Source organism: Melospiza georgiana, chromosome 2 (assembly GCF_028018845.1).
Source record: "Melospiza georgiana isolate bMelGeo1 chromosome 2, bMelGeo1.pri, whole genome shotgun sequence".
Classification (NCBI taxonomy): Eukaryota; Metazoa; Chordata; class Aves; order Passeriformes; family Passerellidae; genus Melospiza; species Melospiza georgiana.
Genome location: NC_080431.1, coordinates 11,176,267 through 11,203,070, shown reverse-complemented (window position 1 = coordinate 11,203,070; position 26,804 = coordinate 11,176,267). Strand labels below are relative to the sequence as shown.

Here is a 26,804-nt window from a genome sequence, read left to right as displayed (position 1 = left end):
ACTTATTTTTCCCAGAACTTAACCTAACCCCCTCTGTAGAAAACAAGATGTCAATTTAAAGTGCTTCTTGAATTCAACTAACCTGTACAACTTAAGTTTTGAAGTTCCCTGGATATTACAGGAATAAGAACAACATGAAATACAGAAAAGTTTGTTTTACTTGAGATATCTGTTCAAGAGCAGCCAAAATTGCTTTGTGTCCTACACCAAATTACTTTTCTACCCCAGAGAGAGGGTGTTCCCTCTAAAGCAGAGATGATGATATAAGGGTTTCAGAAACTATTGTTTGTATTTTACTGATCTTCAGACTGCCAGTACACAGAATTTTCAAATAAAGCACTGATCGTCTGAAAGCTCTAAAATATTTAAATTCATTTTCTCCAAAAACACACAAAAAAAGAAACATTAAAATTATTTAGTGTTCTATTAGAGGTATAGTCTTTTTACTGCCTTTAGCATCAGGTTATCAAAGTACCCTCTATTATGAACTAGAAGTACTGTCTGTCACAGTTGGTTCATTTCCTCTTGCCCTGAGGGGCAAACTAAGTATAAAATATCGTGCTTTGGTAAGGTTTCTTCTCTTTTATTATTTTAGCAAACATATATACATACTTCTATGGCTGTGTCACAGACAAAACTATAGAAAAGAATTGTGCCTTGCACTTGAATTTCTGTAGGAAAGTGGCTCCCACCACCCCAAACAGTCCTTAGAAAAGCTGAGGAGACAAGCTTTATGAAGAATAGAAAATGTTCCAGTTTGCATAAAATGTATTCATTACAGTGATTTTCTATCTCAAAATTAAATATTTTTTTTAAAGTAGCTTCAGCTGCTCATCACCTTCAAGCTACAAAGTATGATCTCATACTGAAACCTTTATTCTTTGGGAAAATCTTGTCTTTAGATGGCTAGGTTTCATAACATGGAATCAGAGAATAAATTAGCTTGGAAGGGATATTGAAGTCATATCATAAAATGGCCTCGGTTGGAAAGGACATGAAAGATCACCTTGTTCCAACACCCCTGTTCTGGGCAGGGATACCTTCCAGTACACAAAGCTGTACAAAGCCAACCTGGCCTTGAACACTTCAAGTGGTGAAGCACCCACAATATTTCTAGGAAATGTGTTCCAGGGCCTCACTTAACTCACAGGAAAGAATTTCTTCCTAATCTCATCTAGACCTATTCCCTGTCAGTTTGAAGCCATTCCCACTTGTCCTGTCACCCCAGCTCCCTCCATCTTTCCTTTAGGCTCCCTTCAGGCACTGGAAAACTGCAATTAGGTCATCCCAAAGCCTTCTCTGTTCCAGGCTGAACAACCCCAGTTCTCTCAGCCTTTCCTCCCAGCAGAGCTGCTCCATCCCTCTGATGCCCTCGGTGCCTGCTCTGGGCTGGCTGCAGCAGGTGCCTGTCCTTGCTGTGCTGGGAGCCCAGAGCTGGATGCAGCCCTGCAGGTGGGCTCTCAGCACAGGGGGCAGAGGGGCAGAATCCCCTCCCTGCCCTGCTGCCCACGGGCTCTGGGTGAGCCCAGCACACGGGGGGCTCTGGGCTCCCAATGGCCAGGCCAGGGCCAGCCTCTCACCCACAGCACCCCCAGGGCCTTCTCCCAGGGCTGCTCTGGGTCTGCTCATCCCCAGCCTGGATTGGTGCTGGGGCTGCCCTGACCCAGGTGCAGCAGCTTGGACTTGGTCTGTTAAACCTCATGAGATTCCCATGGGCTGCTTCTTGAGCTTGTCCAGGTCCCTCTGGATGGCATCCCATCCTTCAGTTGTGTCACCCACACCTCTCAGATTGGTGCTATCTGCTATGGGAGCACTCAATCTCTTTGACCATGTCATTAATGAAGATCCAAAAGTCATCTGAAGCAGGTCTGAGAGTGGGATTCTCAGCAGCATATCTAGGCATGTCCTGAACACTTCCAAGAATGGACATGCAAATATCAAATACAAATATCACATCTATCAATCAGAATGTTGCTGCAAATGTGCATCCACTCTCCCGCAGATTTTCAAAGGTAGCTGTGATCACTAGTGCTCTGTTTTTATTTCCTCCATAATGAACTCAAAGAGTTGGACTCACCCATTTCTGTAGCAGCTTCTCATTGAGTCAGGATATTTCTATAATCAGTTTTGATTTAAAGAAGTGAAATTTGAGATGCTTCAATGCATTCCAAACTCTGACTTTATAACATATCATATAACTTTCAACTCTATTCAACCCTAACAGGCACTCTAGAAAATGCTCATTTTTGGTTCAGAAGATACAGCCTCCTAGATTTGCGTCTCATTACTTCATCTTTTCCTCCAAACCTTCTCTTAAACTTTAGCTATCCAAGTAGAGAGTGCAATTACCATCTAGCTATCAAATTTCTTATTAATCCCTGGTGACTATAAATAAATATGTGAAGAGCAGGGGGTAAAAGTGGATATAGGACATCAGTAGACAAAAAGAAGCTTGCATCTCAGTGTCACCAGGATTTCAAAGAATGCTTCACCACAGGTCATTTTACCAGTGAATATACAAATCAGCCAGTTTTCTAATAAAGAGCTAATAAACTTAGGTGCTCCTTTCACACGGCTCAGAGTAAGCTTTATGTTGAGTTGAAGGCCAGAAGAGAGAACCAGGGATCATTTTCCTTCTGAAAGTTGTTCACTTTTCTGCCTTGCATAAGCTGGACGGAGCAGAGAGAGCTCTTTGCACTGGATGGTTCAAGATGTGGGTTTGAGTTCCAAGCACTTAATGTGTATTCATGCAACCACCCAGCCCTCTTACTGTCGAACCTTCCAGTAAAACCTTGCTATGTGAAAAGTGTCTGTGTCCTTGAAAAACCATTAGGCAATTACATTGCAAAGTCATGAAAAAATACTTCCTCTAAAACTTATGAAGAAATCAGACACCTGCATGTACAATGCAGTCTCAAAAGCAGAATGACAGGATTACAAGGTCAATGGTTTTCCTTTTGACAGATGTTATCTGGGCAGGATTCTGGCTCCTAGAGAGTGCAGAAAAAGGAAAAAGACTAAAAGAAACAAAAAATGGCAACGGGCAGCAAAGATCAACCAAGTGAAAAATAATTTAAAATACAATATAGAAGAATTATGAGGTATGGGAAGAATAAGGTGGCAAAATTTAGTTATCCCTTTAAAGAGGAATCTAATGTTATTCTGTCCCTGGGATTTGACTGCATCACTATGCACCCCATGGAACGATCCCCCTAACCTTGCCTTCACTCTGAATATGCTGCTTAAAAATACACTTTTGATACAAAGCTAATGGAGATAATTGCAATTTATTTTGCTTGTTAAGAGCAAAGGGACCACTTGTACTGAAGAAAACACAGCATACAGCAAGGACAAAACCTATTTAATATTTGTACATAAAGCAGATCTAATCTTGTCTGTAGTCTTCAAGAGACTGAAATGGTGAAATAAGAACAAATTCTGGACACCAGTTATTGTTCCCATATGGTTACTGAGCAATTTATTACTGCAGATAGACATCTGATACTGTCTGCCACAACTGAATCTCACTTCTATTACCCCTTCACATATCATTCACTTCACTGACCCTTACATCCTATGTAAAAGTTTTAGCTTGAGAAATCCTAATTAATTTACTATACATAAAATGCCCCACAGACTCCCCTGACGTTCTATTCATACAATTCCATCCCTCTTGGGCTGATCCTTCAAGAAACGGGCAATAGCTAACACAGGCATATGTCAAGACTCAAGGAGGACCAAACTCACTGCACCAAAAAAAGTCTAAGCACGGAATGGAAGCAGAATTAGCACAGATGTTTTTGCAGCAATAATTAGTGTTCATCTCTAAACAGAGTCCAGAGGAGGCCACCAAGTTAATTGGTCAGATGGAGCACCTCTGCTGTGAGGAAAGGCTGAGAGAACTGGGGTTGTTCATCCTGGAACAGAGAAGGCTTTGAGGTGACCTAATTGTGCCTTTTAGTACCTGAAGGGAGCCCACAGCAAAGATGGAGAGAGACTATTTACAAGGGCCCAGAGTGACAGGACAAGGGGTAATAGCTTCAAACTCACAGAGAGTAGGTTTAGATTAGAGATTAGGAAACAGTTCTTTACTCTGAGGATGGAACAGGATGCCCAGAGAAGTTGTGGCTTTCCAAGGCCTAGAAGTGTTCAAGGCCAGGTTGGATGGAGCTCTGAACAACCTGGTTTAGTGAGAGGCGTCCCCTACCCATGCCAGGGGTTGGAACAAAATGATCCTAATGTTCCTTTCCAATCCAAGCCATTCTGTGATTCTATGAAATGATGATAGGAAGTGCCACATGAAACACTGCAAAAAAGTGTAAGCTCTCCCGCTGTGAAGAAATATTCTGGGAACAAGGCTTGTATATGATGTTAGTCCAGTCCAGGAGTGTGGTCATATCTATCTTTTCTACCTATGAAGTTTTCCTTATTTTCTTTCCTACATTTCTCTACCCTTGACTAATTTACAATTCAGCAGGTCATTCTGTACTACTGAATATTTGAAATTTCTTTCAGAACCAGCAACCAAATTCTAATATTGTATATAGATATATCTATCTCTGTTTATACACACACACATCATTCACACAGGTGTAGAGGATGTAATCCTGGCAGAATTGCTTCCAACTGTTGGGATGTAACACTCTTTTCCCCACCAGATGGCAGTAACTTCAATTTAATATAACCCGGACTGGTCACCACATGCACAGCGAACAATGGCATACTTTATGTTTGGGATTTTCCTTAAGAAGGAAGGTTGATTTTTTTTGAACATGTGCAGTAGAGTTTTTCCAGTTTCCTCCTATTTAATGGCAAAGTGTTCTACTAATAGCTAAACTCAACTTTGATCAGTATATCCTACAAGATTATTTCTTTTAAACACATACTATTCCATATTTTTTCAGTATGCTCTAATTTTGTCAAATTGGAGAAGTACTGGTGTTATTTCCAATAGTTTTCTTGTTCCAGGAATAATTCCCAAACAGAAATATCTGGGTAACTTTCAAATGCATAATAAACAAACTTTTACAAAAAATGCTAATGAATAAAAAGACCAAAGAACTCCAAAGAATGAGGGGAAATCATAAATACCTTTTGCATAATTTTTTGACAAAAGTATTCAGTGTGCAGATTTCTTGACTTATAAAAGCTCAGGGTAAAATTTACACCAAGAATATTGCAGACAGTACATACTATTTTACACAACTGCAAAATTCTCTTTAATATGGGAGTTGACAATTTCTTCTACTGCCAAAACCAGTAAAGTTCTTGTCAACATAGTCCAGGCACCATAAAAATAATTTAATTTGGTGGATGGGGACTATTCTGTAGGATATCCAGCTCTAGGACCAACTTACCCATTTGTTCTAACCAAAAGATCATTATTCCCTTTTTATTTCTTTAACTTCTAATTTTTCAGAAGAAAAAGTCCTATGTTACAAAAAGAGAACTTCCTTCCTATTCTGCTAATATTAGTATTCAGACTGATTAACTGGGTTTGTGTTCAGCTCTAATCTGCCTGCAAAGATAATATCAAAAGTGCACATTCTTATTAATAAAACACACTCATTCTCCAATAAATTTATGACCAAATATGCAGTCTGTTTGGACAGCTGGCTTCCACCATCCTACAAGCAGGGATTCAGATCCGTTTTTTTTCCTCCCCATGTTTTATGGTTTTTGTTGTTTGGTGTTTTTTTTCAGCAGAAAAAACACAAAAAAAAAAAAAAAAAAAGGTAAATACAGTAATGGAAAGAAAAGGCCATAAAAATAATGCAAAAATGATATGACTACATTCTACTAATTAAATACTAAGCAGCCAATTATACTTGTCTTTCACACTCACTGGCAATATTCCTGAATATTTAAATTTTAATACCAAAATGCAAATCCCATTTACATGGATGTGTACTGGATAAGCAGTATCCCAAATCAGTGACATTTGAACTGAAGATGTTTTCAAGTTATATTTTACTTCAAAAGACCTGTTCATAAACTTTTCATTACGGCATGATATCCTTCTGAGATTGCATATCCACATCAGCTGAAAGTATGAGCAGAATCCATCATAAAAATAAGTTATTCTTACATCATTTCCTCTTCCTGAAGGAAGAGGAAAAGTAAAAGTATTGAGTAATGTTTAGTATGAGCCAAACCAAAATGATTTGAAGTGGAAAATGCAAACTTTTGTGAATAACCATGAATGCAAAGACCAACCTTGGCTTGGAAGGAGAAACTGAATGTGTCATGGTTGAAGGGGACAGAGCAAACACAGGCATTCAACATTTAAAATAAAGTGCCAGCATAGAAAGCTTAGCACAACCCTGTGATGTTTGAAGGGATGGTGAAGTAGAAGTGATGGACAACTGCTTTTTCTTCTAATAATCCTACAGTTAGCTTTAGAGAATTCTGTGTATTTTGAAAAGGATATGGGAAAAATAGAGGTGAAGGAAGAGATGCAAAACTGAATATTGGAGAACATGTGTTACAGCGAAAGTCTTAAGAGATCTCAGATCTATTTTAGCTGACTTGAACGAAAATGTGGCAGTCATTATAGGAATACAAATACCACCTCTAAGCGCCAGCAGAAAACAATGGAACAATGGCTCAGAGCTGAAGCTGGTCACATTTAAATTAGGTAAAAGATTTTGATACTTTATTTCATGAAAAAATCACTTTTGCTATGAAGATAATAGTGGATTAAATTAAAATAATTTCTCGCTTCAAAGAAAAAATGTGAGGGAGTAGCAGCACAAAATGTAAAATCTCGAGAGTTTACATTACACAGTCCAATGGCCCATTCTGATTTGAAAACCAGCCCTATGCTGTGAGGAGAAGCACCATGTCTGAGCTCCTCAGGTGCCATTTGAATTGCAGAGGGAGCATCCTCTCACTGTCCTGGGAAAGCCATCATGGGATGGAGAGCAGCTGCACTGCCCTCAGCTTCATGTGCCAGGGGCTGGTCATGGTGACTGGGACAGGAACTTTGGGGAGCAGTCTCAGGGCTTACCTGCAGCTTGTGGAGCAGCAAACACAGCCCTGCTGTGAGGTGGAATGGCAGCTGCACACCTGGAAGAGACATAGCACATGAGAACAGGGATACAGGACTTCTGCAATAAACTAGCTGAGTTTCACTGGTATTTCAAAAGGAAGCCTGTATGACACAGCGTTATGTCCCATAACTATAAAACATAAAGACAAAAAAGAGGAATCTTTTCTTCTACAAGTCTTGATGAACTTTAACATATTAACAAATTTAAGGGAATTGTCATATACCAGTAGCTGAAACAACAAACATGGTACAACATCTTCTCTCTTGCAGGCCCCATAACCTTTCAGCACATCAGACTGGGGGCACTTTCTTGCTGGATGCACATTTACTTGAGTGCTGAGGTTTGCATGCAAATAAATTCACAATTTTTTTACTTTTATAAAGTAACTAATTCAATTTCTTAAACTGAATTTTAGTACCTGAAAATTCTCTTTTGTCATTGTGGATTGTTAGAAAACATATAGAATGAATTCATGCACAAAACTTATATTTCTTTCTCATCTTCACAGCAAACACAAGGTTGTGTTTAGCAGAATATATAAGGAAAGTATTAATCTATAATCACGTGCCTAGTACAATAAATACATTACTAAGAGAAAACACATGTAGCAGAACCACTATGCTGGCAAAAGATATTTAGCCTACACAGTAAGAAATCCTCTGCGCTGTTTGTAATCAACAGATCATATTTAGTGCCTTCCTTCCATTAACATGGAGTTTCTCAAGTAGTGGGCTAAGTTAGGAAATTGTTGTTATGCTCAGAGAAAGCACAGGATTTTTAGATGAGGAACCCTTCAGTTTCTGAGGGCTCAATTAGTATTAATTACAAGTTTAAAGAAGCACCACAACATATTCACATTGATAGTATAGGCATATCTACAGCATAATTACTGTCACTTCAATAAGTGCAGTCATGCATTACACATGCCCTTCTAGGATCAAAGTGGTGGCATATCCAGCCCAAGCTCCTGCTATCTCAGACGACTGTGTTTCACATTTCCTTTCATAAATGTATCATTTTCCACCTTGCAAACACTTGGACGTGTGTGGAAAAACAAAACCTGACTGCTTTATTGCGAGGCTCCTCCAGAACACCACTGCTTTTATGGCCAGAAATATTCCAACTTCCAGTCTGATTTTCTTCAAATTATTTGTGTCCCAGCATTGTTCCTCAGGTTAGATTGCTCTCCTTCACTCACAAATGTCCTGTTCCCACTGTTTTCTCTTGGCCTTTATTTTATTGAAGAGAAATAAAGCTGTTAGTGTGCTCACAATAACCTTTCCTTTCCCACTATTTGCTTTAGTCCCATTTCTTTCCATGATTTCTACACCTAAGTTCATGCTTCCTACACCTGGGAACTCCAAATCCTTGGCAGCTTTCCTGGGGAGGTTGCTGTGGTGCCTCACATGGAAGCATTACTAATTTTATTTCATTATCTGAAAGGTCCAACTTGATGCTACTTTAAATTGCATAAACCTTGCTCATGGCCTTATCAGATCACTGGAGTTGCAGATATTTTGGATGAAATTGCTCTTACCTAGTTTTAAGCAGCATCCCTGAGCTATGTCACTGCAGGTCCTCTAGAATCAGAGACACTTCACAGCATGATTCATCTGATCTATTTTTAGAGATTCTGACTGGATGAAATCTGTTGTGCCCTAGAAATACTCTTCACTGACCATGCCTAAACAAATGCCTCTGTTGAAGAGAGCTTGACTGAATCAACTGAAGAGCTTATTTTGTGGTTTATTAATATAGTCAGCTCCTTAATTTCCTTTAAAAAAATCTTGAGATAGCAGATAATAGCAGAAGCAATCATAACCATGTACATAACCAAGTTTTCAGACTTCATCCTGTTTCCATTCCCCACAGTCTCTCAGTAGTGAAGTTTTCTCTGGATTATTCACTGATGGTACTTTTGAATCTCATATTGAAAATGGCCCTTCTAGCACACTTTTAAAATCCACAGTAACTGGGGCCAGCAAAATTTTCCCTCAGAAATCAAGTGCTTATGTGTTTGATAGAATTACAGTTTGACAACTGATATTCTATACTAGCACATGAGAAAGAGGAACAGGTATTTTAAAATATGCTGGAATTTGATCAGTCTTAAATGAAAAAATGTAGACTTGGGGAAGTTTGCAGGATGCTTTTTGCCATCTCTACCAAACCTCATTAACTACCTCTGCTGAGCAAAAAGCTTGAAATAGTTTAATAGCAAAAGATAAACTTAAAAAAAAAAAACCAAAACAAAACAAAAAACCCAAGCAGAAATATATATTTCTATTTTCTTCTCCAATGGAATGATTACAGAATTTTTCTGCACAAAGAACAGATTAAAATCAGAAGGAATTTAATATGATTTGATATTTAATGATACTTTACCTCAATTCCAGAGGCAAATCAAGGTAGTTGCTCTACTCTAAGACTCACAGTGGATTATTATTTAAAAATTGGCTGCTGTTGAATCTTAAGAATTTACCTGAAATCATCCAAATATAAGTTATAAAAGAGAAAACAGTGTAATCACTATATCACTTTCTTTTTGCTTTGTGAAGGAAGTGCTAGTACAGATAAATACGTTTTACAGAAAAAGAGGTTTTGCAGCAAGTAACAGGCTGGACTGAATATCTCAGGAGTTTCACTTGACCAATACAAAGTCATGAAGGTTTTCTTCACATCTCACCAATCCTCCTTACATACAAGCATTTGAACAGCTTTTCATGTGACACAAGTGCTAAGACAAAATTCTTTACAAGTGAGGATAACTAAGGAAATTTTAATGAAAATCACTGTCAGTGAAATTACAGAATATTTGGAAGATTGCTGAACACAAGTACAAACAATTCAAAGTGGAGTTGTTCACTGAAGCAGAAGTTTTCATGGGTACTTGTCCTACTTGGTGCTCAGAAACCAAAAATCAGAATAACTCTCAGAAAAGCAAACACTGAACAATGTCACTCCTTGAACTACAATACCAAAATGATTAAATTCCAGTTCAGGCTCATGGACAAATTCATGGACAGAATGTCCATAAAGAGATATTGAAGGGCATGGGCAGGATGTCCCCTCTAGCATCACACATACAAAAATGATGGATGCCAAGGGACCATGAGGGAAATGGATTTGCTATTCAGACCCAAAATCCCAGTCACAGAAGGTTCAAGGGATGTCATTTCACATAAATATGACAGATTTTTTTCAGAATGTAATTTCTGATACTTTTTAAGGCCAGACTATCAACCATCATGTCCCTCATAAACCAAAAACCATCAGATTTTACATTCTGTGTGAAAATTCTATTTTCTTAGGCCAGAACTATCATAAACACATCATTGACAGTGGCATAATTAAGCATAACACTGATCTTTTCAAACTTTCTCTTTTCTGAAATGACTGGCCTTGTTTTGCAGCCTGCTATGTATTCTTTCACATAAAACTTTGGATGCTTGCTCTAGTTTGCAAAGCACCCTACTGTCAAGCATAAACAAGATTTCTTCACAAGTAATTCTTGTCAGTAATGTATAACTTCCAGAGCTCTTCAATATATACAAATACAAGGCAGATTTCCACCCCTGATTCTGAAACGGGATGCAATATTTCTACCAAAGGCTTATCTTTGGTATATAATAAAAAATAGTCAAATTTTCTTCCTGAAAACTCCTTATTTCACAATTAATTCTTTAGTTAGGAGAGGGAAAAATCAAATATGAAAAAAAAAATTAAAAGTAAGAGGCAAATGCTGAGAAAAAAGGCATTTTAAATAAGAATTGTTGTGATGATCCTCTGAAGATATTAGAAAGGCAGAACCAACCATGTGTTCTACTTGTTTTTCATTGTTTTCTACTTGTTTTCTATTGTTTCCTACTTTAGGATAAAGCATCTTTGTGTAGATCAGAAATCAAATAATATTCTGGGCTGCATCAAAAGCAGCATGGCCAACAGATGCCTCTTGCTCTGTACTCCACTCTGATGAGACCCCATCTGGAGTTTTGTGTCCAAATCTGGGACTTCCAGGACAACACAGACTTGGATTTGTTGGAGAGAGGCCAGAGGAGGCCACAAAAATAACCAGAGGGCTGGAGCAACTCTCCTATGAGCTGAAGAGAAGACAAGATGAGAGAGTTCAGTTGTCAGGCCTGGAGGAGAGAAGGCTTGGGGAAAACCCTACTGGGACCCTGCAATTCTTGAGGAGATTTAGAAAGCTGGAAGTGACTTTTTACAGGTGCTTATAGCAATAAGATGGAGGGGATGAATTTAAGCTAAAAGAGAACACATATAGGTTCGATACTCAGATGAAATTCTTTCCTCCAAGGGTGGTGAGACACTGGCATGCATTTCCAGAGAAGCTGTGGATGCCCCATTCCTGACAATGTCCAAGGCCAGGTCAGATGGGACATTGAGCAACCCAGTCCAGTGGAAGGTGTCCCTGCTTAGGGCAGGGGAGTTGGAACAAGATCATCTTGACGCTAAGATGAGCTCAGCTAGTCAGAGCATGGTGTTAATGCTGTGAGTTTGATCACTGTATGGACCACTCACTTTAGGGGGTGGATCCTTGTGAGTCCCATCCAACTCAGAATAGTCTGTAAGTTTGTGATCTTTCATGTCCCCTCCAACCAAAACTATTCTGTGATCTGTGGCTGTTGGGCAGGACCAGCTCTTTGCAATAAATATTTTTGCCCTGAGTTCATGGTCACTTGTGATTGCGATCTTAGCCAGATTCTACAAAAGAACAAAGCAAAGCTGTTATTGCTGTTGTTTTGCATGTCTCTGTTAAAAAGCTATAACAAATATCAGGTTATTTTGGACTAATATTATTTCTGTAATGTCAAAGATTCCTTTTCTGTGAACAGCATATAAGCATTAAAAAGACTTCTGCTTCCAATAACAGAAGATCAGAAAATGACAGCCATGAAAAGAACCCCACACACTTGAGGTGCTCCTGGAACCTGACTAACTTCTATTTCAAAACATCAGAGAACTATGACACTGAGGGAGAAAATGCGACTTCCTGATCATTTGAGACTTCTTCTTGCACCTGTTATTTATATGCATTGCATTTGGAAGGAGACTTGAAAAAGGGGCAACGACTTAATCAGACTTTCTAAGGCTTTTTGTGGTGGGGATTACAGACCAAGAAGAATACTCAAGAGACAGAGAGACTTAATTTGTTTTCTGTCTTAAATCGAAGTGGATGCAGTCAGTCATTCTCAAGTTCATAACAAGGCAAATCCATGTACAGTACCAAAAGCAAATAAGTTTTGCTGACTTCACTGATCTATCAGCGCTCTTAATTTTAAAGAGGAAAATCTAGAGGCTTTCATGTGCTACCAAAATTCAAACACACCAGTTTTAAGCTTTGATGATTCTTTGCTCCATAGGCTTCTCCAAGTCCTTGCTCTTAGCAAGTCCACAGCCAGGTTTGAATTTCTGTGTCATTAAGGTAATGTAGAAAAGGATTACCTGGAGAATAAAATCAAAGGATCTTTGGTGGGGATTAACCTGGCAGCACTTTTAAAAACATTGGGTTTAAAAGGAGCCTTTTACTTTAATTTCAGACAACTGTAATTCATTTTGTATCAGCAGACTAAAACCTGGGGGTTCATCTAGTTTTTGCTGCCTTTTTTTTATCCAGTAGATTATTAAGATGTGCAGCATGATAAACTACTGTCCTTGAAATTATGATTTACAGCATTGTTGCAATATCATAAAAAGTACAGTGTCAAAATTGCTTAAAGCCAGGGTGCAAATTGCTTAAAGACGGGCCCAAACTGCAGAATTCTCCTCTCCACTGAGCAAGATGATCACAGTCTCTTTTTCTTTGTTTGGCATGCTATGACAGAGATGACACCTTTTTTTTCTTTTTTAATTCAAGTGAGAAATTCAGTCTAAAACTCCTGTAAAATAAACTGGTGACACAGCAAACCCTGCCTAGAGCAAACCATGACATATCTTTGTCTACCTCTCTTGTGGAGAAAAAAAAATTGTTCTGAAGATAATAGAGGTATGAATTGCACTGTTTATAAAAGAAATTGTGCCTGGTAATCCTTTCTATGCAAACCACAGGACTTCCCAACATCCTGAAGGCATTTTCTGTATTAAAAAAAAACCCAACCAACAAACCCTCCTACTTGTTTTCTACCTTGCTTCAGAGAAGCTGAATTGCTCAATGGAAGTTACAAAACAGTAGTGCTTCTTGAGGCACTTTAAGGTATTTAAGAAGGGGAATAAGATGTTTAGATGATTTAGTCCTCCACTTAAATGAATGGCCCAAAAGGGAAAAGGGAAATCTCTGGCTCTGAGTCACCACTGGCTGAAATGGAAAGTAAAAGGCCTCAGACTGGCAAGCCTGAACTTTAGCTTGAATGAACCAGGTGCAAAGTTGGCACATGACTCAAGCAACTGCCCAAAGGTTTTTCAGAAGGCGTCAACAACACTGGAGGGACAGGACCATGTGTGCTTTGGGGTAAGACACCAACACATGGCAAAAACCACCCTACAACAACACCAATGGAAATAAAACCTGATGGTTTCACAATCATGTTTTCGTTGCTCTTGGAGATGCAACTTTTCCCTTCAACATCAAGTCTTACACATCTTTCATTGCAGTGCTCTATCCTCAGCTCCTTAAAGGAGAAGACTAATTATTTTAAGAAAAGAGCATGAAATAATTAAGAACAGATCCTCCCCTTGGTAAACTGTGCAGACTACTGTGAATCTAGAAATTATTTTCTTATCAATTACATTAAAATGGACAAGAAGAAAGCCTTCCACTTAAAAAAATCTTCCATCCAATAGCAAATCTCTTTCTTTAAAAAAAAAGTTAACTATTTAAACTGGAGTGTTTCATTAGCATGAGAATAATTTCAAGCAATGTTTGAATACCAAATACAACAGCACTGCCTTTTGCACTTTTTCTGCCATACGTATGACAGATTAAATAATCTTTTAATTTACCATTGCAAGGTATAAAATTTGAGAGAATTTCATATAGACTAAATAAACTTGAAGACATAACATTTCCACACAGTGTATGAGTTTGTAAAGCACAGTGAGTATGTGAAAACGTTTGCCGTTATTAACATGCCTCTGTCGTTCAGCAGGAATATCAAAATGTATTATTACATCCAAAAACCTACACAAAAGACCAGCAAATTGATTCTTCTCTTAAACTAATGGGACTAGTTGATAGATATTCTGGAGAAAAGGTACAGCTTGCATTCATGTTGAAGTCCAGCTGAAAACTGAATTCATATGCAGGGTATAAATTATCCAGAATGAATCCTGTTAATCCAGATCGTGACCATTTTAAGATAATGGGCTTTAAGATTTTAAGATAATGAGATCCCTAATTTTTATTGTTAATATTTAATTGCTTACATTGCATATTTATATTTCCCTATGCACGTTTATATTTTTGTATTCAGTTTTTGAGGTTTTTTGCTTGGAAAATTTTGGCCCATAAATGTTCAGGGTAGGCCAAAACCTTTTTTTAAAAAAAGCCTGTTGTTATTTGAGGACAACTTACAGTTAGTTCACATACATCCTTTAATTTCAAATACACAGTCCTCATTCTGAAATTAAACCATCCTAAAGATCAACGAAAGTTCAGAATACACCCTGAGAAAATACTGCCCTTGATACACTCATAAATATTAATTACGTTTATAGGATAGCAATACAAATTCTACCAAGTACCACAGGTCCCTATAGTTATTAAATAGCAGGAAAAAAAATACAGATGAAATGTTGTGGGTAACTATTAGTGTTTCTGAAACTTGAAACTGTGTTTCACAGTTTGCCAGACATTTCTCTCCCACTGTTCCCCCACTCCCCCAGTTTTAACAAGAATAGTTGGAATAAAATTAATCTCATACTGATATTAAGAAGAAAAATGCTATAGCTTGTAATAATACAGACCATCATATTGTATGTAACAGAAGCTACTAAAGCAAACTCTTTAACACTAAAATTCTAGCAAAATACCAAGCCTTCCAAATTTACAAACAACCACAAACAGTTAAAATGTCACAGAACAGATGTAATAATAAACACAGTTCAAAAACCAGACACACCTATGCCAAGGCAAATACACTGCACATTTTAATTTTTCAGGAGGAAATGCAGCACGTAGCAGCTAAAGGAATGACAAAGCAAAAAGAAACAAAGTACAAACATAACAATTCTCAAAGGTTAATGGTTACACCACAGGCTTATAGTCACTGATCACATTTTTACTACCTATGCCTGCAGATAATTCTCTTTTCCCCTGAAGACAGCAAAACTATTATGTGTTGATTTTGTGTGCATTTTTAGTTGTCTTTTCTAGAAGTGCAAATCTTGACAATTAGCATTGTAGAGCCCAAAAACGAAGAAAAAGAACTATTGGCAAAATATTGGAACAAAAAAGTTATTGTAGAAACAGAAATTCATTACTTTCATACTCTGGCAAACCAATAATAATATGCACTTGGAAAGAAAAGCAAAATCTTATTTTAAATGGCATTTGCTAAAGCTACATTAACAAAAGGATTTGTGGCCCTGTCACGAAAAAAACATTGACCCTTGACCTTTTTTCAGTTTAGAGAAGGAGAATAGCCAGAATCTTGTGTATCAAACAAATGTTTGTTTTATATAAACCTTCTCCCAATTTTCTTAGTTTGCTGCGAAAGCGGAGGGGAAGAAAAAACATCAAGGACAATGAAAAAAGAAAAGAAGAAGAAACTGCCCCGAACGAAAGGCTTGATTCAGAAACAGTGCAAGGCTGCTTCTAAACAGTCATGTGACTTTTTTTTTGCTAACAGCCATGTGCTCGCGTATCATTTTACTCTGAAATAACTCTGCGGATTTCAGCTCAACCTGCCTTTGCTTATAATGCATGACATAGCCTGTGAGGGAGCCTGAGAACTGTCCCTCTTCAAAAGCAAGGTTCCCATGCTTGGCCTGTCACCATGGAAGCAGATGCCTTTTTTTGCTTACCCCTGCTTACCTCTTTGCAGCCACGAGCTGCTCCCTATTGTTAAAAGGGGTACGCCTTGATTTTTCTTCGTCGTGACTGAACTTGCCTCTTCTTCAAAGGGCACGATGCTGCAGGTCATTGGTCTAGACTGTTTGCACGGTCCAGAGAACAGCCTTGATGTAACCCTTGCTCCGTCTGTGCCACACCACCAGCCGTGCGACTGCAGACTGTAGGGGGACATCGGAGATCTGTATTTGAAAAGAAGTCCGTCCGATTTTGCCATTGTGCCTTTTCAGTCATCGATCGAATGAATATCGAACCTTCTGTCGTTGCATGTGTGAAATAGATAGCTTAGCAAGCACTTTTGTGCCCAAACCTGTGCAGTGGGCCAAACTCTTCCTTTATTCACAAGTATTCTTGGTTTTTTGTAGTGTAGTAATTTCTTGGGAACTTTAATAACAGTGTTTTTATGTTAGACCGGCCTCGCAGCAGAATCTCTTTGTTTTAACCTGCTTGATTTAGCACTCAATTTTTTTTTTTTAAAGGTGCTTTCACTTTTAATCATTTCCAGTTCAACATCAGCCCTCTTAAAGTGCAAGGGAGGCTGATTTGGAATCAGTATGAACTGCCCAGAATTGTGAGCAGTTTCAAAACAAGATACTGACTGGAAGTTTGCTGCCACGAGGCTTTAAAATTAACACAGGAGAAAAAAGAACGTGAACTTGGAAAGCTTCCAAAATTAATTCAAAAAGTAAAAAAAAATTTAAAAACTGCTTTTTTGCTTGTTTTTTAGATAAAATAAAGCAGATAGTCTTAAAGAAAAGAGAGGTATTCTAATATATAAAATAACCCTGACAGTGGTGACTAGAACCCTAAAAGAGTTTGTATTCTTTTTTTCCCCTGGATATAGAAAGACAAATAATTTGCAAAATTAACATCTGATAACACTGGTTTTTGCTCTTCTGTACCAGTGCAAAAACATTTTTGATACTCACTAAGCAACATTTTTTTTAATATGTATTTTATTTTAAAGATGAAACAGTTAAATGTCTACTGCAAGAAATTATGAAAATCATGCTAAACCACGGAGAAAGTGTAGCTGAAAAGTGTTCAGGCAAAGAGTTCAACAGAACTCCAGGAATTTCAGGGAGGAGTGAAGAAAAAGATTCTCTAACAGCTTCGAATTAAAAAAAAAATCAAACAGAATTGTAGGTAACGTGGAAAATTATATCAGTCGGTAAGCAAGTTTTTACTCTTCTTTTAATGGAATGGCAAAATCTCTGACCACTGCTTGTCAAAAAAAACTAATAATCGACAGAAAGCCATTAGGACCTACTTGTACAATATACCAGCGTCTACTCTGTTCTAACAAAATTTGGATTGCATCAAAAAGGGGCTTAAATATTCTTCAGGGTGCTGCTAACCCAGAGCTGTCTGCATATGACATCAGTATATATATTTTTGAGATACCACTGTCTCATACTTCAAGGCATACCTATTTTCTCTAATTGCCGCAGGCAAAGGGGAGGTGCACTAAAGAATAAAGAAGGTTATTGTGACAGATGAAACATAATTCACAATGAGTACTCTTTTCATCCAGCCTTAAGTAGCAGAGGATTACTCCAAGCTGAATTTTAGGGGAGTATGTATGATCTAATAATATGAGGACAGGCCACAAGCTGAAAGGCAATATAAACCAATTATGTTTTTGCTGATTGTTTGTGGGGTTTTGTTGTTGGGGTTCATCCCCCCACACATACACCCTTTCTCTTTTCTGGAAATAGAAGAAATATTAACGTGAAGAGGGTCTGAAGAAACATGGGGAAAAGAAAGAAATGCCGAGAAATAAAAGTTGGGATTTTCTGGAATGGATATTGACAAATGCTTATTCTATATTTCTGCTTCATGACACTTTAATGAAATAAGATCATGCCTTTTCTTCAGTAATTATGCACTGTGAAAGTAGGTAAACTAATTTTGATACACTTATTGAACTTGTCTTGCTTCCGAGAAATGCATACTTGAGTCTTCTAAAAATGCTGTGTGATGTCAAGTTTAGATGTAGACAACTGTGATAGTAAAGTAACTTTTTGCTAAGTGTGTGTACATTGCTTTTCTGAGTCACTGTTTTAATATTTAAACAGTAAATGGGTAAGCTTGCATGAGTATTTTATGTTTGTTTCCTTATAGCATGCTTTTGAAAATAAGTGCTTAGCACAAATTAGAGTATTGCATTTCGAAAGGCTTAATCTTTTTATAGTTTCAATTTTCATAAAACAACTCTTTTTGTGCAATCTAAAATTGCACTCAGAATGCCTGGACCTTTTAGCTAGTTAAACTGCAGAAACTGCTAAGGTGTTTGGCAGAAAACAAATAGAAAATGTCCCATTTTGTCTATAAAAATGTTAATTTAGATTAATTACTTTTTAAAGTAATAGGTAACTTTAAAAAATCCATCTTAATGTAATTTTATTAAAGCATTCATTGATCTTCTCAAAACCATTTCTATAAATTTTATATAATTTGTATTATATATAATTATACTAAATTGTATAATTTAGTATTCAAAATAAAACACTTTTTAGATATGGATTCTAAATGTGCTATTTAAGCATTCATCTTTTTTGAAAAATCTCAAACAAAAAACCTCAAACAACTATGAGTTAAATGTTTATTTTCATATAGTTTGGATTTTTTAAATTACACAAAATCATCTTAGAAGCAGAGCTAATAAAACTGTGCTTCTAATTGAAAATTAATTATTACTAGGAGTTAGTTTATATCTTTGAGATTTTGGACTGAAATACAAAATAAATATTAATTGGAACAGATTTTCTGTTATTCAATGCTGCTACATGTCAGACCAGCTAAGACGATTTAACAACTTAACAGCTAATGTTCCATAAACAAACGGCAAGGAAATGGCAAAAAAACAAGCACATGAAATTATTACATTTTATAAACCAGAAAAGAACAATGCTGTTTTGTCTTTCTAGAGGCTGTTACTGAATTATTCTCTTACATAATACAATTTCATGTAATTCTTAAAACCTAAAACCAATGTAAGAATTTCATAAACACTCTGAGCAGTTAAGTGGATTTTGGTGAATAAGCAGTATGCATTAAGCACACAGCAGTACTATATTTTAAAGAAAGAATGAGCAGTCAGAAAATGTATAAAATGCAGTAAGAAAGCTGCTAGGTTGAAAGCATACATTTTAATATTTTAGTTCGCGAGGGGAGCGGCAGCCAAAAGACCATTCTAACCACCTGACAAACAGCAACAAACAACAGCTCCCAAGTCAAAATATTTATTAGGGTGTCATGTCAATGTACAGGCTAGCATATGTGCCAAGGAGAAATTATTCTATTATCTTCAGCTGAGTGAACCAGCAACAATGAACGTACAGATTGTAAATATACACGGAACTGAGAATGTTCTTTCAAATCACACATCCATTTAATTTTCATTGATCATTTTAAAAAATATATCAAAAAGTGTGAAGTACAAGTTATATTAATTCCTGTGACAATTTTTATCCAAATGTTATTGTTGCCCCGTCACTTGGCACTTGCAATCCCTGGTAAAGTTTCTTAGCAAGAAACATATACTTTAGCATCTGTTTCAGGATTGAAGTGTCATTTTAGCTACACTGAAGGACATTAATTTAAGCAATGTATCTTCTATTCATAAACTTTCAAAAACCTATATTTTAGGGGCATTTATATCAGTAGACTTGTTTTGTTCTCCTCAAAATTAGTTTGAAATATAATTTATTATTGACGAGGCCCATAAAACTTTCAGCAAAATTGCAGATGAAGGTTGTCTTTGGAAAAGTAGGGAAAAGAGAGCACAACAGATGACGCCTGTGTGCAACAAAAGAATCTCTTAAGATGAATAATGTTTTAATACTGAAACAAACTACAAGCACTTGTATAATTTCCAAATACAAAAATATATAGTATTACACTTATTTCAATTCTTTTCTGAAAAACATGCATCAGGCAGAATGAATATATGCCAAATTCACCACACAATTTTTAATTGTCAGTGTTAAATTTTTTTAAAAGAGAAGAAGGAGGGGAAAAGAGCTCTTCCCCTCCCCTACAAGCTGTTTTGATTTTAAGCAAATCTAAGTGTGCAGGTGCAGTTGTCTCATCCCATAGCCTATAAAGCTTTAAAAATCTACGTCTGAAATTAAGATTTGTAATATTTTGGGAGCAACAAAGAATACAGCAACTCGGGAGACAACACTGGGAATGTAGGAAATCACAGACTTTGATTCTATACGACAAGCTGGATAGGAGTCAAAGCTGCCACATGTGGTGTGAAAAAATGCCACCCCGGTGTGAACAAAGGGTTTAGAATGGAGTCAAGAAGCGTGCAAGCTCAATGTCTAAGCTTTTCCTGTGAATTGTACTGCCACAACCTGCAGGATATCAAGTGGGCTGGGAAGAATAGAGTGCCTTTGGAAGCTACAATGGAGTAGCGGTGGCCGTCGGTGCGTTGGGGCTTCTATTGTTTTGCTCTTCTTGTTTGTGTGGCGCCACAATGCGCTGCTCTACTTCAGCGAGAAATTAAACTCTGGGCACCAAAAATAAAGTCACAAAATTCACCGAGAAACTGATGAATGCAGTAAGTTGGATCTTGCTTATTGTAGTCCTGGTTTACAGCTCAATGAGAGAATTTACCAGTTGGGTTGTGCATTTTACCGGGGCCCGAACCGCAATGTCACACATGCAAAAAATTAAAAAAACAAACCAAATAGATGTTGCCCATAAATATCTCTATAGCCTCTTACTGAGATAATCATTGGAATAATATAAATATTTGTTAGGTTTATTCAGCTAGAAAGAATGTTGCACCTTATTTGCATCAACAGCTTTCCTCCTTTTATTACAACATAAAGCTGTTAATCTGCATGTTCAGTCCAGAAAGAACTATCTTTTAGAAATAATCTAGTAATAGCAACATAAAAATGTATGGGTCACACACTCACAAAACTGCTGTGCTAACACTTCTCAACAGAGAAGATACTAAAAATCATAAATATTCTACCTAAATAAAGGAAAATACCATGTAGCTAAGGCAAAAGGAACAATAAGAAAAGAAACAGTCAAATATATTTTCCAAAAATATGTGAACTGCAAAAAGTACAATTTCCTTGATGAGAAAATAGATGACAGTTATTACTAAATTCCTGAATAAAAATAATTAAAATCCAAGAAAGCACACAAGCAAACCTGATAAACAGTAGATTTTCTAAGAATTAAAGAAACCTTTTGATTTCTTATACTACATTTGCATTTTTTATTAAGGATTAGGTCAAAAGCCACTGATTTTTAGTTTATGAATGCAGGTCAAGACAAGAACATTTTTCTATTTACTCTGTGTAACTCTGTATAGAAATCAATCCGTTACTTTCATTACAACCACACAATCAATTCCATTTAAAGTACAATGCAACAGCCAAGTCCAAGGACAATATGGATCACTGAAAATCCTTCATACTATCCACAGAATTTATTCAGTTTGACTGGGACGATTTTTCTTCTCATTAGTATTCACCGAGCTTTCACAAACAAACTAACAAACTTATCCTGGCTTCACCTGTTTTTAGCCCAAAGCACAAACCAAAACAAAGCAAACACTAATTTACTGATACTACACCATTGTGTAAGTATTGCTCTTCAGTAAATAACACAAATAATCTCTTAAAAACCAGTCTTATGTGCCTAAGTCACACTGAGCCACAAATATTTCTTCAACTAGAATAAGACAGGACTACATGCCACATACGCCATGCAAACATCCACACATGCAGACACTCATGATGAATGCAGACAATGTATTTAAGCACTCTGTCTTAGCTATTTTTTACCACCTTACAAATACTTGTAAACATGCTCCTCTCATTTTTCTCTCCCTCATGATGTTCTTTCGAAGTTTCTAGGGGACACAAAGACAAGGTATTTAAAAAATGTAAAATATTATAAATGTCTTTCCCTACATTCCCAAAGAATTTGCTATGATCATTTGGACAGATGTAATTTTGCCATTTTTATAATGGTTCATAACTTCATAACATTTTCATATGTTCATAAATGTTCATAATTTTTTTAACATTTCTAGTTCAACATCTTAAAATCTAGAGCTACTATCAGATTTTAAAACTGTAAAACTCCAAACACTACTTTTATTTCTGGTATTTTTTATTTATTTTAATTATTCAAGTTTATTTTTCTGGTTTCCTTTTGTTCCCAGCCTACTCTCTCAAGTTAGTTTTTCCAGAATCTTAGTATTTTTTTGGTTTTAAAACATTATTTTATCTTTCTGTGTGCCTGAAACATAAGCCTGTCAAACAAATATTTTAAAAATAACAGAACAGACTGAAAAATGTCCTGTTCGGAGGTCTCTGCCCAATAAAATCTTATCTTGTATATTCTTAGCATTTGTTATTTTATTGATCACTTTGTTCAACTACATGTGTCTCTCACCAACAAGGTATCAGAAAATGAAAAATGATTCTTGGAATATTGCTTCAGAATGTGCAGCCTGACGCAGACTAACAACACAGAGGCTGCGTTTCCACGTCCAACGTTTCCTCAGCTTTGATAATTTGAGATATGTAATCTCTGGGTGTTTCTTAGGGTGCCATCTCTTTTTTTAATCCAATATATGTTTTTAAGTCTCTCTTAAATTGCTGTCCCTGCCAAACGGCCATTCAGTGGGCAGCCTCCTCTCTTGGGCAGAAGCCAGCACTGCCCACACGTATATACAGACGTGTGCACGTACAGGTGGGAATGTGCCTGCTCTGCCTTGTTATTTCAGCTGAGCCTCAAACTGGGGCCCTCGTGAACCATTTATGTTTATCTCTGCCAAGCCTCACTGGATGCATTTCAGTCATAAAGAAAATTGCATAATGCCACATTTCTTACTCACATACAACAGCATGTAAATAGGCAAAGGGTTCACAGCACTGTGAGGGGAGAAACTGTTCTGACAGACTTGCATTTATCCCCACTGCAAACCTTTAACAAGCATACATAAACATCTTTTTCCTCTTGTTCAGCTGTGTTTACTTGCTACTGCTTCCCTCCCCTGCCTTCCACCAGCTCATTTCTCCCCACCTCCTGAACCTGTTTATTTTCTTTCTCCTGCCTATATGCCAGCTGCATCTCTGAAGGATCCCCCAAAATCTGCAATCCCACACATCCTTGTCCCAGGGGCACCCTGAGTATGAGTGGGGTGCAGGACTGGACAGGTTAATTCTGTACGGAGAGGAAGAGGCAAAGCCCAGGCTTTGAGAACACGAAACTGGACAGTTCGGGAGGATTGCATTAAATGTAAGATGTAATATCTGCAAGTGAGATAGCAGGGATACTGTTGGGAGGGGAAAATTCACTTTCCCAGAATGCTCTCCATCTATTCAGACATTAAACAGCTGAAATGTGTGCGCTGCAGAGGTTAAGCTTGTCTGCTGAGAGCAGGACACTGAGCCGCTGAGCAGCCCCTGCCTCTCCCTCCACTGCTGCGCCAGCCTAGGGAGCCCTGACACCAATTTCAGCAGCAATCTGCCCCCAGGGGCTGTTTTAAGACTGTCCCAGACCCATCTGCAAATCTGGCCCCAGAGAGCCAGCTCAGGTCTGTTCGACATGCTACAGAACAGCTACGTAATCCAGTTCAGAGCCCGCAAAGAAGCGATTTGAGGGATCTTTTTTTATTAGCAGAAAACAATTCCAAGCTTCTCTCACTCAGCTGTGTAAATTAACAAGCAAGGCGTTCCCCTGGCTAAAATGCACACTGGACAAGCACAGTAACCACCTCCCAAATCAGCTCATCCCTCTCAGCAAAGATCATTTGTTGGGGCAGGTCCTCTTGCCATCTCCCGAAGCCTGCTGGATCTACGTGAGGCTCACAGGCCAGTCCAGGTAACAAGATCAAATGGAAAAGAGGCAGAGGAACACATGAGGAAAACACAGTCTGAATTACCTCCTCTAGGACAGAAAACTACCCCCCAAACATCTGCTGCAGAGCCTCTGCCCCTGGATGAGGGTGTTGCAGTGGTAAGAAGAAACATCAGGACCCCTGTCGCCCTCAAGAGCTTGGGGACTACATCTCTAACCTTTGCCCATCCCCTGAAGAAGATATCTGGAAAAATCAGTCAGGAAAATATGAGGTTAGGATAAATATCACCACCCTCTTCTGCTACAATGCTTGCTGAGCATTTACTACCACATGGGGTAGTAAAGTCAATTCAATTTTCCCTGTGTGCAAATGCTGGAGGCCATCACTTGGTATAAGTGCCAAAATTATTCTGATTCTTTGTGACAATATGTTTAATTCACACTTATTGGCAGTTCAATAGGAACATCTTTGGTGCAAGTGCACACTCTGCACATCAGCCATCCTGTGGTGTTTAAAAATGAGAGACCAAGTGTAACATGAGAGTATTCTCTTATTGGAAAGAACTTTTCACTGCCTTCCATAATTTGTAAATTGCCTTCTGTGGGTTTATTTTAGTACCTTGATTCTATTTGAGCATAGCTTATTATGATTTAATTTCCTCCTTTCTTTTTTTTTTTTAAACAGAGGATGGAAAAGAAAAATAAATCTCTCATGCTCTCAGCATATAACAATTGATATAATAGACTGAAATGGCTCCTTCTAATCACTTGGGGATTTTTAAGTGCATTTTATTGACATGATAAGCCATTATGAGTCCTTCAGATTTGTTATGGTTTATCATATCAAGGCTTAGGGTTTTAAGTAATATTCCTAATATGCATTCACAACATCCACTCCAACAGCTTTTTTAATCTCAATTAAGTACCATTAAAGATATGTATGGTACCTATGTATAAGTGGCACTAGAAGAGTGTTTATATCACTAGTGACCAAATAATGTCAGACTGGCTCAATTGCCTTCTACCTCATCCCATACACCCAGGAGCCTTATTGCTCTGTATAAGTGCATATGAAAGGCAACATTATTCAGCAGAATTATAAAAGTTTCTCATGTTTTTTTTTTTTCTAGAGTTCACTTCTTTCTTTTATTCAAGGTAGTCAATAAAAGGAGATCTCTTTTGCCAACCTCCAGCAGCTGCCTGAGCATTGAAACCATTGGATACATTCCAGCAAAATGAACATTACTCCTGGTGTCTAGGACAACATTTGTTCCCAGAAAGAAGTAAAACTGACTGTCAAAATTCACCTGAGAGAGCAAAATTCTGACTGCACAGAGCACAATCGTGCAGCTATCCTGAATGGCCACATAATTCACCTCTGTCTTCCCCAGCCTGTGCTGCAGATTTATGGCCTGCCTCTTTATGCTTTTTGCACTGCAGACTACTCTTTTTTCCCATTTCATCTTCCTTTTATCATTATATTCTGACTTCTCCACAGCCCTAGGTCTCCTGCCCTTAGGAGAAAAAAGGGGAAAGCAGCCAAAAGAGAAGCGTGCAAGGCAGAGGTGAAGCAGTCAAAATGAGTGTGGCTGTCAAACTGGCCAGAGCTTCCATGAGCAAAAGGCAGGGACTCCTGCTTGAGGAGCAGCAAGAGAGAAAGCTGGTAGGAGGTTATCAACCACTTGGAACTTAAGTGTTATGAATTTATGGCAATCACTCTAAATTCGAAATAAAAAAGGTGCAGCTGTTGTAGGAGGCTGAACTGGAGAAGACGACAAAGCAAGACCTTCCAAAAGACAGTGCAAAAAAAGGAGTGGGCAGCCTGGCAAAGCAGGCACCACATCTGGCCCAAGAACAGCCATTAAAACACCCAGAGGCTCAGTAGGATGCCAGAGGTCCATCTTGATATCTGGTGCTCTCCCATGCAACCCAAGGGCAAAATCCTTGGGAAGGGGTATAAAAATAGCCCAAAAAAGTGCAATGTTCCTCAAATCCAAAAGAATCTGGGAGCTGTCACCTTGCACAGAGGCTAGACAGTATTAATCAGCTAATGCTGTATCATCTTGCCTCTTCCAGTAGAAGTACTTGGCACACCTCTAATTTAAGGAAGCAAATTATAATACATAAAAGACAAAGAGCATGTGTCATTTAACTAGATATACCAACAGCAGAAACAAAGATATTCATGTTGTAAAACTAAAGGATGCAGATCCAAATTGTACTCATAGTTATGGCCAGAAAGATGCACAATTCCCTAATCATTTTCCGCAAAATAGCTGCAAAAATCAAAGCAAGTTTTTCACTGCTGTCAGAAGTTGGCCCACTACTAAGATTGTCCTCAGCACAGAATGTGGTGCCTCTCCTATAATGGATTTTGAGTTTACGATGCACTCTCAGAATCATTTCAATAAAACCAAAGGCTATCAAATGATTTCATAATCAATTAACACTACAGCTTAATTCCCAGTCTGCTACATCCTTCAGTGCTGCTTGGCCACATAATTGATGTCTAATTTGCCATGCCATAAAAATGGCCTTGTTTATTCTCATTCCATTACCAGTAACTAGCTCATTATTCTAATGCACTCTGAAGTACTAAAAAAAAAAAAGTGAAAGAAAATTCCATTCTATTCTACATGCATTAGTTATTTTTACAGGTTAAAAATAATATTTAAATCAGTATAGGCATTTCTCTTTATACATACCAAGTACTCATTTGTTGCAGAATATGGCCCATTTTTTTAGGAAAGTTTGTTGTGGGAAGACAACACCACAACATGGTACAAGACAGATACATATCAATCCTTGAATAAAGTAAATAATTTTCATTTTATAACTTTCTGCTTTATTTGGACGGCCCAACATGAAAGCAAAAATCCAAAAGT

General features: G+C 37.7%; 1 long non-coding RNA gene across 3 annotated transcripts in view; it reads right to left on the bottom strand.

Moving 5' to 3' along the window:
• LOC131080484 (uncharacterized) overlaps nt 1–26,804 on the bottom strand; it is a 275,439-nt gene that overhangs the window by 125,077 nt on the left and 123,558 nt on the right. For all 3 annotated transcript variants that reach the window (XR_009114165.1, XR_009114166.1, XR_009114167.1), the window contains one exon: nt 7,010–7,068. This is a non-coding gene — a long non-coding RNA (uncharacterized LOC131080484). The remainder of the gene's footprint in view (nt 1–7,009; nt 7,069–26,804) is intronic.